Source organism: Babylonia areolata, chromosome 7 (genome assembly GCF_041734735.1).
Source record: "Babylonia areolata isolate BAREFJ2019XMU chromosome 7, ASM4173473v1, whole genome shotgun sequence".
Lineage (NCBI taxonomy): Eukaryota > Metazoa > Mollusca > Gastropoda > Neogastropoda > Buccinidae > Babylonia > Babylonia areolata.
In genome coordinates this window covers 46,641,712-46,655,599 of record NC_134882.1, presented here as the reverse complement: position 1 = coordinate 46,655,599, position 13,888 = coordinate 46,641,712, and positions in this window count along the sequence as shown.

The following is a 13,888-nucleotide window of genomic DNA, read 5'->3' as shown; positions in this document are numbered from 1 at the left end:
CAGGAACAACCCTTGTGTTGCCGTGGGTTCTTTTACGTGCGCTAAGTGCATGCTGCACATCGTTTATAGTCTCATCCGAATGACTAACGTCCACACCACCACTCGAGGTCTAGTGGAGGGGGAGAAAATATCGGCGGCTAAGCCGTGATTCGAACCAGCGCGCTCAGATTCTCTCGCTTCCTAGGCGGACGCGTTACCTCTAGGCCATCACTCCACCAAGCAATGCAGCTGGCACCACTGGACTCGTCCTTTCTCCCAAGTCTGACTGGAAAATCAAACAAAGCGTCTGTCATTCGGATGAGAACGTAAACCGAGGGCCCGTTTTCAGCACGCTCTTTGCGCTGTGTAGAGGAACCTGTGATAAGGCAAGTGTTGTCCCCCGGCAAAATAATGCAAAATAAATCAAACCTGATAGGTACACACATTTCAGGATCAAATGCATGGATTCGAGGCCTGACTAAGTGCGCTGGGTTATGGCTGCTGGTCAGGCATCTATCTGTCTAGCAGATGTGCTGAAGCGTAAATGGATTTGTCCGAACGCAGTGAATCCTTCATGAGAAACTGAAACTGAAACTGCCACTGTTTCATAAGAGCAAATACAGGTCGTCTGATAAAATCAGATTCAAAATTTAGTGTAGAACGCTGTCTCTACTGCACTTTAGAAGTATGGGAAAATAAAACCAAGTATTCGAAAAGAAAATCGAATAAGATGGACACAGCATTAAAGATCAGGGAACGTCCTTGAAACAGCATATAGAAAGAGCGCTCTGAAATAAACGCTAGCGTGAACTGTCCCCATCTGTCTGTTTATATATTGCTGATTTCACTAATTTCAAAACTGTCCCATGACAATATGCGTTGATAGATTTCCATGAATTAGCATATTTTTAGGAGGCAGTTTTCATGCGCAAAAAGCTCAACGTCAAATACGAAAGCGTCCTGTTCATTTTTCTCCATAGCACGTGTGATGACTGGAAGAGTTACTGGAAACATTTATTTGATCACACCAAATCTCCATATATTTTTTTTCTCAGAATCTATTCTTTCACTGCTAAGGGATAGTTTCCATGGGCTATTAGAGTCAAAACATAGTGATTGCAATATGGACGTGTACGAAGGGAGTCATGCGGATTTTTCATTTTTTTTTAATTTTTTTTTTTATTTTATTTTTTTTTTTAGGTCAAGAGAGCCAAATTTTTGTTGAATGATGCAGCTGAAATCGAGTGAAAACCCCAAAGTCCCCAAACCACAGTGATGATCGATTATTTGCTTTACATTCTTGAAGTTCACTTGGCCCCTCAAACCAGGAAGATGAATTTGTCTCGTTGAAAACAGTCGGGACAGTCCACAAAAATAGTCCTTTTGGAAAGCAGTCAAGTGTGGCTCAAGGAAAAACGCTGCCGAACTTTCCTATCGTCTACAGCAGCGACTGTCTCGACGTGGCGATGGGTATACGAGTTTGAATATGGAAGAGATAGTAAAGTTTTTTTTTTCTAAGTTATCCGTTTTCTTCCAAAGCCAGCTATTGATAGGGAAGGGCTGATGATGGATTCAGTCTCGCGGATTTGAGGTGAAAGTACTTTATCTTCACCAGAGTGATGGCTTTTCTTTCTTGTCTGTGTTCACTCTCACGAAGCGTATGGTCCAGTTCAATTCAATTCAATTCAGCTTGGCTCATGGTGTAGCCGACCGCACAGGGCCAGATTGGGGGTGAAGTCATGAAAACATAACTTTTTTTTTTGCCCAACCAAGCACGAAATCTATACCGGTGCTATTATTCAAGACAAGACTGCAAGTCGCACGATGTTCATCTATAGTTTTAATAACACATCGGCAATTCCAGTCCAAACCGGAGTGGCTTCTTTTGCACAGAAAACTGAACATACAATTTCCCGATGCATCTCTCTATACAAAAAGACTCATGAGATGCGTCTGACCGAGAACCCGTCCGAACAGAAAAAAAGAAAGAAAGAAAGAAAGAAGAACAAGAAGAAGAAGCAGGAGAGAGAGAGAAAAAAAAAAAGACTACTGTTAAGTTTAGCTTGAAAACAAATTTCTCTTCGGAGATTTTTTTTCTGTATTAAAACTGGCAGGCAATGTTTTGGTACGGCCCAATCTACCAGTTTGCCAGTTTTTGTATCCCCCACTTCCCAGATATCACTCTGTCTGTCTTTCGATTTCTCTTTGCCTCTCTCTCTCTCTTTCTCTCTCTCTCTCGCTCGCTCGCTTGCTCCATTTCTCCTTTTTCCTTTTCAACTATTGAAAAAAACGGGAACATATCAGTTGGAAAATATGAAGAGACAATAGAAACGGTTGCTTGTTCTTTCCGAATCCCAGTGTCAACAGATTACGCGGGGGGTTATCAGTTTTGATCTCCAGGATAAACACCCGTTAGAGAAGACCCTGCGCCGCAGCTGAGTCATTTCGGTAAGTGCTCACTGATGATATCTGTCCTCTGATAATATCTGTCTGTTCACTGATGGTTTCTGTTCAGCACGCCGTCCACTAAAAATCCGCCTCCTCCTCCACCCCACCTCTCAATTCTCTCCTTTACTGCTGATGACGACGATTGCTGTCAAATCCTGAGATCTAGACCGAGTGTCTCCGTTCCCATCCCCTACCGGGGAAAATGATTTCGCATCTTGCCAAGAGAAGGGAGAATTTCCATCCACAAACATCAATGAATCAGACTGTTCCCACCCTGAAGTGTACAGTGACGATGTAATCGCAAGCTCATTTTCTGTTTTCTTCCAGTAAATCTCTTAAAATGTGACATATGATTTTCAGTTTACATACTTCCTATTGCATCTCGATGATTTTCTGCCCGATACATAAATTCCGTGTCTTTATGAAAATCCTTACACACAGACACACAGACACAGACGCAGACACAGACAGACAGACAGACAGACAGACAGACAGACAGACAGACACACACACACACACACACACACACACACACACACACACACACACACACACACACAGACCATCAGGTACACAAATAAAGAAAGAAACACACGGATAGGCAATGTTGAATGTTTGTTGAATTATTAAATGCTTTGATGTCTTACGCACAATTTGCAAATATTTAAATCGTTGTCAGTAACAAAGAAAATATTGCACCTCTCTCTCTCTGTCTCTCTCCCTCTCTCTCTCCGCCCTCTCTCTCTCCCTCTCTCTCTCTCCCTCTCTCTCTCTCCCTCTCTCTCTTGCCCTTTTCTTCTACTCCTCATCGCTCTTCCTCTCTCTCACGCATGCACATCACACACACACACGCGCACACACACACACACACACACACACACACACACACACACACTCCCTCTTTCTCCCTCTGTCTCTCTCTCTGAGATAAAGAAAAAGAAGAAGAAAACAAAATCCCTACACCCGTATGCAGGACAATAATAATGAAAGTATTTATATATCGCTGAATCTTGTGCTTAGACACATCTACGTGCTTTCACACCAGTCACTCACACACATGCATAACTCGAAAACTGAAGACAAGGAAGAGGTAGGGGATGGAGGCTATCTTGTGAAGAGGTGGGTTTTAAGGCCAGACTTGAAAGAGCTCAGTGCGGAAACCTGACGAAGCGAAAGAGGAAGTTCATTCCAAATACAAGGTCCAGAGACAGAGTTAGGACATTGTTCAATGACATATAGGTTGAGAGTCCAGACTGTAGGATATCCACCACTGTGAGTTGCTTTGTTACTTCCTGTTCTGTTCTTATCTCCCTTTCCGCTGACTCCTGGGACATTCGCTGTGGAGGGGTAGGGGTGCCAAGCAAGGGACGTGACTGTCTATTCGCACACAGAGAGTGTGTACGTAGTTGTTCCTGCAGTTATGTTCAGAAGCATGTATGAATGGGATGGTCCCCTTGTACCACCACACTCTCACACCTTTTTTTCTGTCTTCTCCACTGCCAATGGGGAGTTCGCTTGTCATTCTCCAGTTACTTGTTTTCTCTTTCTGTATCTCTCTGTCTCGCTGTCTCTGTCTCTCTGCATCTCTCTCTCTCTTCATCTCTAACTCTCTTTCCCTTGCTCTCTCTCTCTGTCTCTCTCTCTCTTTCTCTCTCCGCCCCTTCCCTCGCTCTCTCTCTTATTTGCCTCTTTCTTCCTCCCTCCCCCTCTCTTCTCTCTGTCCCTGTCCCTCTCTCTCTCTCCGTCTCTGTCTGCCTCTTTCTCCTCCTGTATGTTTCTCACACCGTGTACCAGCAAACATCTGTCAGAACACCCCTCTCTCTCTTTCTCTCTCCCTCTCTCCTCTCTCTCTCCCCACCCCCATGATGTGTTGGTGGTCTAATTCTATTGTATGGACGTGTGTCACTTCGGGAGTCGTTCAACAGCTGCAATCAGCCAGCCAGCTCCTTCATGTGCCCAAAAAAAGGGAAAAGAAGGGAGGGAATGGAGGAGGAGGGGGGTGGGGGGGGGGCGTGAAGGACAGCACTTATCTGGACAACGCCGTTGTCTTGCCAGCAGCATGTGTCTGTTATTACCGCTGTGGTGCGGGACGTTTTTTTTTTTTTTTTTTTTTTTTTTAAACAGTGAACACAGGGTTCAAGAAGCAGCGGGACCACCAAGGGGCGGGCGGGTGATGAGCCATCACAGTGACAGACAAGGCTCCTGGACAACGCTGGACACACAGGACACAGATATCAGAAGAAGAAGACAAGAAAATTGCGAAGGAACGGACCACTTAAAAATTATACACAGATGCGCACACACACACACACACACACACACACAGGCGCGCGCGCACACGCACACCACTCTCTCTCTCGCGCGCACACATACAGACAAATACACGCACGCACGCACGCACGCACGCGCGCGCGCTCGCACACACACACACACACACACACACACACACACACAAAGAGAGACGGACTCAGTTTTTGCTGTCTGTCTGTCTGTCCCCCCCTCTCTCTCTCTGTCTGTCTCTGTCTCTCTCTCCGTGTCTCTCTGCCACTGTCTCTGTCTCTCTCTCGTTGGGAATGATGTGTTGTTGTTGCCCTTGTTCGTGGGACGTTGTAGCGAAAAAAACAAAAAAAACCTGATAAAAGTTCCGGTCTAGACTACATTGTCAGTGAAATATTGCTGTGCAAAATACTTCAGTCCTGAAAAATCCCTAGACACCTTATTTGCTGTGGTGTGTGTGTGTGTGTGCATGTGTGTGTGTGTGTGTGTGTGTGTGTGTGTACGTTCTTGAATACTCCCATCCCCCCCCCCCTTCCCCCTTTCCATTCTCTATTCGTTCCTCTCGCTGACAGTGTTAGAACACGATCTGTTTCACACCATCCAGTGTTTGGCCACAATATGTCAAGACTTGTTAGTTGGGGGGGCGGGGGAGGGGGGGAGAGGAGGGGGGTCAGGGGGTGCATTACAATACATGGCAATGCCGTTCCCTCTCTCCCTTCCCCAATAACCACCAACAACCGCGTCCTTTACCTTCATATCACAGTAACCCCCGCCCCCACCCCCCCCCCCCCACACACACACACGCGCGCATTCTCTTGTTCTAACTTACTGTCTTTAATTCAAAACCTATAGTAGGCTCTCAAAGCAAGATCAGTGCGTTGGTTTTATACGAAGATCAGGCATCTGCCCCTTTCTTTTGTCTTAATACAGTAGATGAGTTAGCATACATAGATCGGTCCGCGCGCTTTGTACGCCTTCTGTTCTTGAAACTCAAACTGAGCTGTTTATAAAACTGTTGCCAGTCCTCCGTCCCATTAGACTGCTTTACTTTCTTATATGAACCTCGACTGGTACGCAACTTGTGAGCGATCGTGTGTGTGTGTGTGTGTGTGTGTGTGTGTGTGTGTGTGTGTGTGCGTGCGTGTGTGTGTGTGCACGTACGTGCGTGCGTGCACGGTATGTTTGTGTGCAAGCGTTGATTCTCTTTCGCTGTTTGAACATTAAATCCATATTCTTGGCATTTTCAGCGTTAAAGGAAGGAGGAGCTCTAAAGTAATCCTATTGTTTGTTCTTTTCTGAAGAGACCGACCGCACCCACTACACATATATCTTCGTATAGCGCAGTCTACCCCCTTCTCTTTGTATTTATTTATTTATTTATTTATTTATTCATTTATTTATTCACTTCTTTCTTTCTTCATAATGTTTTTGCTACACTATCTTTCTGTGCTTATTCACCCTCGCACTGCGCACCCCACCACCCTCACCCCCATCCAGCCCCCGCCGACCCCCCGCCCGCCCACCCCCTCCCTTGCCGCTCCCCTGAGGTTAATATTACCCGCACGCCACTTTCTCCCCCATGACTACGTCTTCTCCATGCAGCGTTTTTTCCTCCTCGTGTCTCGCTCTGCCTCATAGCGCTCAGAGCATTCCTGTCCCCTGGGAACCATCAGCTTAATAGGCCCTTGTTCTGCTGCAGGAGTCATGCAGCCAGCTCCTCCTCTTCCTTATGTTGTATCCTTTTTTTTTTCTGCAGCGTTGCGCAGCGTTTTGTTGTTGTTGTTGTTGTTGTTTTACATTATAATTATTATTTATTTATTTATTTATGTATTTATTTATTTGTGTAAGCTTATCTATTATTTATTCACCTTTTTTTTCTTTTCTTTTTTTTTTTTTTTTTGGTTTTGTTTTTACATTATAATTATTATTTATTTATGTATTTATTTGTGTAAGCTTATCTATTATTTATTCACCTTTTTTTCTTTCTTTCTTTTTTCCTCAAGGCCTGACTAAGCGCGTTCGGTTACGCTGCTGGTCAGGCATCTGCTTGGCAGATGTGGTGTAGCGTATATGGATTTGTCCGAACGCAGTGACGCCTCCTTGAGCTACAGAAACTGAAACTGAAACTGCGCAGCTTTCGTGAGGGAGGCTGCATTGGAGTTCCCTGTGCACGTTTCATAGCGTTTTTTCAGTCAGTAAGTTTTTTTTGGTTTTTTTGTTACTCCTGCCAACACGGTTTTTCCAAGGGTTGGATTTGCATCACATCTCTGGATGTGCTTGCGTGTTTCCATGATTCACCCCTCCGATCTTAGACATAGATGAGCGTATTCTTCGTTCGTCGTGGACAGCTTTCCGGGGGCTTGATGCATACTGGGTGTGCTTGTGTGGTTCCATAATCCACCGACCTTAGATATGACGGATAGCATATTCTTCGTCGTGGACAAAAGGATCTCATACATGCGGGGGCCACATGGAAATGGGTGAAATCATACAAACAGGAGTGCACACATTTGTATTTGTATTCGTATTTGTATTGCTTTTTATCACAACAGATTTCTCTGTGCGAAATGCGGGCTGCTCTCCCCATGGAGAGCGTGTCGCTACACTACAGCGCCACCCGTTAAAAAAAAAGATCATGTGTGCAGTTTTATTTCTTTTTCCCATCGAAGTGGATTTTCTACAGAATTTTGCCAGGAACAACCCTTTTGTTGCCGTTGGTTCTTTTACGTGCGCTACGTGCATCCTGCACACGGGACCTAGATTTATCGTCCCATCCGAATGACTGGCGTCCAGACCACCACTCAAGGTCTAGTGAAGGGGGAGAAAATATCGGCGGCTGAGCCGTGATTGGATCCAGCGCGCTCAGATTCTCTCGCTTCCAAGGCGGACGCGTTACCTCTAGGCCATCACTCCACATGCACATATATTGACCATAAATAATGATAATAATAATAATAATAATAATAATAATAATAATAATAATAATAAAGGAAAACAAAAGTATCCTTTGCCCAGCAGACGCAGCAAAACTGAGGACCTCACAGATCCGCATGACAGATTTTTCTGCGTGATGTTCAGCTAGCTTGCTCTCCCCGGGGATGTGCGTGTCGCCACAATGCAGCGCCACCCGTTCTTTTTTTTTTTTTTTTTTGTCATCATTTCTGTCTGCAACCAAAGTGGGGTTTTCTGCAAGAATATTGTGTTGTTGCCGTTGGTTCTTTTACGTGCGCAAAATTCATGCTTAACGCGGGACCTTGGCTTATTTGAATCACTACGAGAACAAAGGGTTGAAGTGTACGAAAGGTAATAGGAATTTTAGACAATATTGCTTTTTTTTTTTTAAACTGTCTTGTTTCCATGGCTACAACAAGAAGTCACGTTTTCACAGACCGTTTATCGCAGAGACACACAAAGACACAGACACAGACAGACAGACATACATACAGACAGAGAATATGAACAGTTGCAAAACTAATTGGATTTTGTTCTAACGTTGATATCAATCTGACAGTCGTAGTTGTAACCAAATATTAATGACTGGCTTAGATAAAGCTGGGGTCATATTGGTGGAACAGAAGCTGACAAATTACCTGAACCCGCATCGGCAAGGCACGGATGGCATTCCATCAGCTGAAGAATATGTGGGAATCCAGAGATCTCACATCAGGATCTTCAATGCCATCGTAAATTTTGTCCTAATGCATGGGGCAGAGACTTGGAGAACAAAGCGTCACCTCCACAGAAGAGACATCAGACTTTCTTCAGCACCTGCCTCAGAAGGATTGTCCGGATTCGCTGGCTAGACAGAGTCGCAAATGAAGAACTGCGGGAACGAAGAAGACAGCATCCTGCAGGAAAAGAAGAGATTCCCCCAAGGACGATATAGATGGATCTCGGTAACGGCGCCTGGTGGGTAAGGGGTGGATGGAGATTTTCCCGATCTCCCAGGTCAACATAATTATGTGCAGACCTGCTAGTGCCTGAACACCCCCCCCCCTCACCCCCCCACCCCCACCCCCACCCCCTCCTCCTGTGTATACGCACACAGAAGATCAAATACGTACGTTAAAGATCTCGTTATCCATGTCAGCGTTCGGTGGGCTATAGAAACAAGAACATAACCAGCATGCACACCCTCAAAACGGAGTATGGCTGCCTGCATGGCGGGGAAAACACACGAAACGGCCATACACATAAAATGTTACATGTCTGAGTGTGTATGCGTGCGTGACTTAAACCTGACTGAATGACACAGGAAACGAGTGACCAGCGTCAAATGACAACCGTCAGTCGGCTCTACCCAGGCAGGCAGGCAGCCTGTCATGCAAATGGTCCCGTGTTTGAGGATAGGCGCTATATAAGTATTCATATCATATCATGTCATATCATACATCATATCATATCATAATATCATATCATATATGGTATCATATCATAGCTCGGCCACACGCTCCACAAACCTGCATCCAGTGCCACAAGTCAAGCCCTCGCCTGGAACCAACAGGGGGAAAGGGAAAAGAGGTTTTCCAAGAAATACGTGGCGCCGTGAACTGGAGGCAGGCATGAAGAGGACAGGCCGCACCTGGGGACAGTTGGAGCGACTGGCACAGGACCAGGATGGCTGGAGAGTGTGTGTTGGCGGTCTGTGTGGAGTGATGGCCTAGAGGTAACGCGTCCGCCTAGGAAGCGAGAGAATCTGAGCGCGCTGGTTCGAATCATGGCTCAGCCGCCGATATTTTCTCCCCCTCCACTAGACCTTGTGTGGTGGTGTGGACGCTAGTCATTCGGATGAGATGATAAAGCGAGGTCCCGTGTACAGCATGCACTTAGCGCACGTAAAAGAACGAACGGCAACAAAAGGGTTGTTCCTGGCAAAATTATGTAGAAAAATCCACTTGGATAGGAAAAACAAAAAGAACAACAACAACAACAACAACAACAACAACAACAAAAACAAAAACAAAAAAACCCCCAAAAAAACTGCATGCAGGAAAAAAAAGAAGAAAAAAAAAAGGTGGCGCTGCAGTGTAGCGACGCGCTCTCCCTGGGCAGAGCAGCCCGCATTTCACACAGAGAAAAGTGTTCTGATAAAAAGAAATACAAGTACAAAAATACAAATGTTACCAGACGGGGCAACAGGCTTATGAGGGGTGAGGCTAGACTTTCTGAGAATCAGATTTTACAACTATTGTGAACGTTTAAACAGTGATATATTTTTGGTAGAATGGAAAAAAAAAAAGAAAGATTAGTCCAAGCTGAGCGAAAAGACAAGTACCCCACCTTCGGTATTGACATTAAATCTATATTACCCTGACAGTACGTGTTCGTGTACTTTTTATTTTAATTTATTGCAGCCAGTTCGTTGACAAGTAACCAGTTTGGAGCACGGTTATTAATCTTTGCTTGTTGTGATTTTTTTCTTATCTGTTATGCAGCTGCTTTGATGTTTGTGTGAATAAAGTTTGTTTAATTTAAAAGACAGTACAACTCCAAATCGGAGGACTTGATTTCACATGATACGTTGTCATTGAAAAGTAAGGGTGTTTTTTTTTGTGTGTGTGTGTTTCTTTCAGCCATTGATTTTAAGTTTTCATGTACACTGAGCATTTGTCAAGATTTTGCATGCACGTAAGCGTACCCCCCCCGCCCCCCAAACTCTGTCTGGGAGGAAATGTAATACCCACAGGACTGTGTGTATGGCTGTAAAGGGGGTAGTTCGTCCACAGACCTCTCGTGGGGATGCTCGTTTGTCTGGATGTAATGCCGACTGGCACACGACCCAAATAGATGGCCATGAGGTGCGGCTGTGCTGTGCGGAGTTCAGAGTTGTCCCTTGACGTCTTGTTAACTTTTGGTGATCTTGGACTCACACACACACACACACACACACACCCACACCCACACACACACACACACACACACACACACACACACACACACACACGCATGTGTGTGTGTGTGTGTGTGTGTGTGTGTGTGAGAGAGAGAGAGAGAGAGTGTATGTGTGTGTGTGTGTTGGGTGGATGGGGTTGAGTTTGACTGGGGAAGGGGGTGCCGATGCGCGCGCGCGCGCGTGTGTGTATATGTGTGTGTGTTTGCGTGCGTGCGTGCGTGTGCGTGTGTGCGCGTGTGTGTGTGGGTGTGGAAAGAGAGAGAGTGAGTGTGTGTGTGAGGGAGAAAAGAGTGTGTGTGTATGAGAGAGAGAGAGAGAGAGAGAGAGAGAGAGTGAGAGTGTGTGATAGACAGAGACAGAGAGAGAGGGAGAGAGAGTGTGTGTGTGTGTGTGTGTGTGTGTGTGTGTGAGAGAGAGAGAGAGAGAGAGAGAGAGAGAGAGAGAGAGAGAGTATGTGTGTGTTGGGTGGATGGGGTTGAGTTTGATTTGGTAAGCGGGTGCCTATGCGGGTATGCGTGTGTGTGTGTGTTGGGATGGGGGGTGGGGGGGGGGGGTTGGGGGTCTGAGGAGGGGAACAAATTGAATTCATTAGAATCCTATCCATCAGAGACTGGGTTCGTCTGACATATAACCTTATCAACTGTCTCGAAGACTCATTGGAGTGGTGTAATGTTTGGTATTAAAATGAAATGACTTGGTTTTATCATTTGATAGCATGCTTGCTTGTGAGTGTGTGCGTCTGTACGTGCGTGTTTCCAACTTCCAACTTCTCTTTCTCGTATGTGTGTGTGTGTGTGTGTGTGTGTGTGTGTGTGTGTGTGTGTGTGTGTGCGTGCGTGCGTGTGTGTGTGCGGGCGTGCGTGCGTGTGTGTGTGTGTGTGTGTGTGTGTGTGTGTCTTTGTGAGTGAGTGAGTGTGTGTGTGTGTGTGTGTGTGTGTGTGTGTGTGAATAAGAATCAGAATCAGATTCAGAATTATTTATTATGAAAACCGTAAACGAATTGTTTATAGACACAAACAATAAAGGATAAAACAAATAAAATAAGAGAAAAAAATGAACTTAACTAAATGTAAGGTATTCCATTTAAAACGTGACGTGTTCTTTGAAACATTCATATATTAATTTTCCTATTCGAGGTTGTACGGGGTCGTAATTACATCACTGACTGATTGTATCGGTATCATCAACATTTGTAAATTCAGATTTTATACCTGTTGACAAAACTTCTCGTAAATGTTCATATTTATTGCATTTGTCCAGAAAATGATATTCATCTTCCAATACACCACATGTTTTGCATACTGTTGCATGTTTTTTTTTGTTTTGTTTTGTTTTTTTGTTTTTTGTTCTGTGCTTGTGTATCTGCCTCTTTCTATCTGGTTATATGCCCAGTTTTTCTTTAGAGTATGTAACTAACTTTAAGCTTACACCTCTTTTTTTTTTTTGTTACATCATGCAGTCAAGCACGAGAGATACAGTCACCTGCAGGTTTGGTCAGATAGTACCTGAGATTCGTTTTTCTTTCTTTTTTTTTTTTTTTCTTTTTTTTCCAAAAAGGCACATCATTCGTGACATGTATTTCTCGGGTATGATATGATCTCACTGTTTGAGTCCGTGACACACTCAGCTTGGGGCAGTAACCACCAGCCTGGATTGAAAACGCCCCCCCCCCCTTCCTCCCTCCTCCCGCCCCCCAAATGACATAGTTATGTCTGACTGGGTTGGAAACCAAAAAGTACCAGGACCTCCCTCCCCCTTTCCACCAACCTCTCTTTCACATCATCAACAGCAACAAAACAAAGCTATATAAATAAATGAATTGATAAATAAATAGATAGTTAAAAAAAAATGAATGAAATAAATGAATAAATGACATAAATAAGTAAATGAATGAATAATTAAACATTTAAGAAAAAAGCACGCAGAACAGCAACATATATGAGTCATATCAACTCTTTCTGTGCAAGTGGATGTAGTTGAAGTCACCCCCTCCCCGCCCCCTCCCCATTTTCTCCAAGACATTTTGCTTCATTTTTCTCATTCAGCCCACCCATTTTCCATTCTAGGAGGCAGCGAGTAGGTGATCTGTTTTCCTTAAACCGTCATTTTTCACAATCCACCCTTTTTTCGGCGTGCTGTGTGAGTGGCAATAAAGCTAGCGGTTTGGTTGGTGAGGGTGGGGAAAGCACAGAGCGTTGTTCGTTCACATTGTAGGTGAGGCTGTGTCGGTCTGCTGGTTCCTGCTGAAGGGTGTGTCTTGTGAATGACCTGTGGACACTTTTTTTTTGAAGATGAAAGATGCATTGAAGCAAAGTGGGAACAAAAGAGAATCTGGTGGTTAAGAGGGGTGCAATGTGCTGATACAAGATTTAATCGAGTGGAGGCACCCAATTTCGAACTGTATGCATGTCTATGCAGAACCTGGCTAGTTTTCCAAGGAAAGTTGTGTTGTTTGTGTTTGTTTGTTTGTTTGTTTTGTTCTGATGTTTCAGAACCCCCATAAAATAAAAGTCAAGCACCACAAACTCATCGGTCGGTAAACATGTCTTTTCAAAGAGACACCAACGTTTAAAGGTGTTGGGGGCAAGTAGTACTCCAAATGACAAAACCCTTCTCTTTTAGACATCACCAGAACATCCATTTTCCTATTTTTCGCAAAGTGACATCAGCACTGAAAGTAAAAGCGGACGTGTTGGGTTTAAGTAGCGAGCTTTCTCAACGACAAAACCCCTCTGTTTCTATTCTCCCCTAACCATCCATTCTCTTTTTTGGAAGACAAAGAGGGAGCGAGTGCTCGTATATTTTCATTAAACCGACATTTTCACAATCCACCCTTTTTTGGCGTGCTGTGTGAGTGGCAATAAAGCTAGCAGTTTGGTTGGTGAGGGTGGGGAAAGCACAGAGCGTTGTTCGTTCACATTGTGGATGAGGCTGTGTCGGTCTGCTGGTTCCTGCTGAAGGGTGTGTCTTGTGAATGGGCTGTGGACACTTTCCCTTTGCTGTTGAAAGCTGCATTGCAGCAATGTTGGAAACAAATGAAACAAAAGGACAAAAGCGAAACTGGCGCAATATGCTGATACAAGGTTTGGTCGAGTGGACGGTTTCGTTTTGCCGTTCAGAGTTACATTAAAGGAATAGGGGACAGAGAACAAGGAAGGGTTCAGGAGATATCACAATGACCGTGTATTGCGGCACAACAGTCTGACACAAGAGTGTGTATAGTACAAGAACACAAGAGGCACTCACGCTTTGAAATCATGAACAAGTGTATACAGAACTTGTCTTACTATC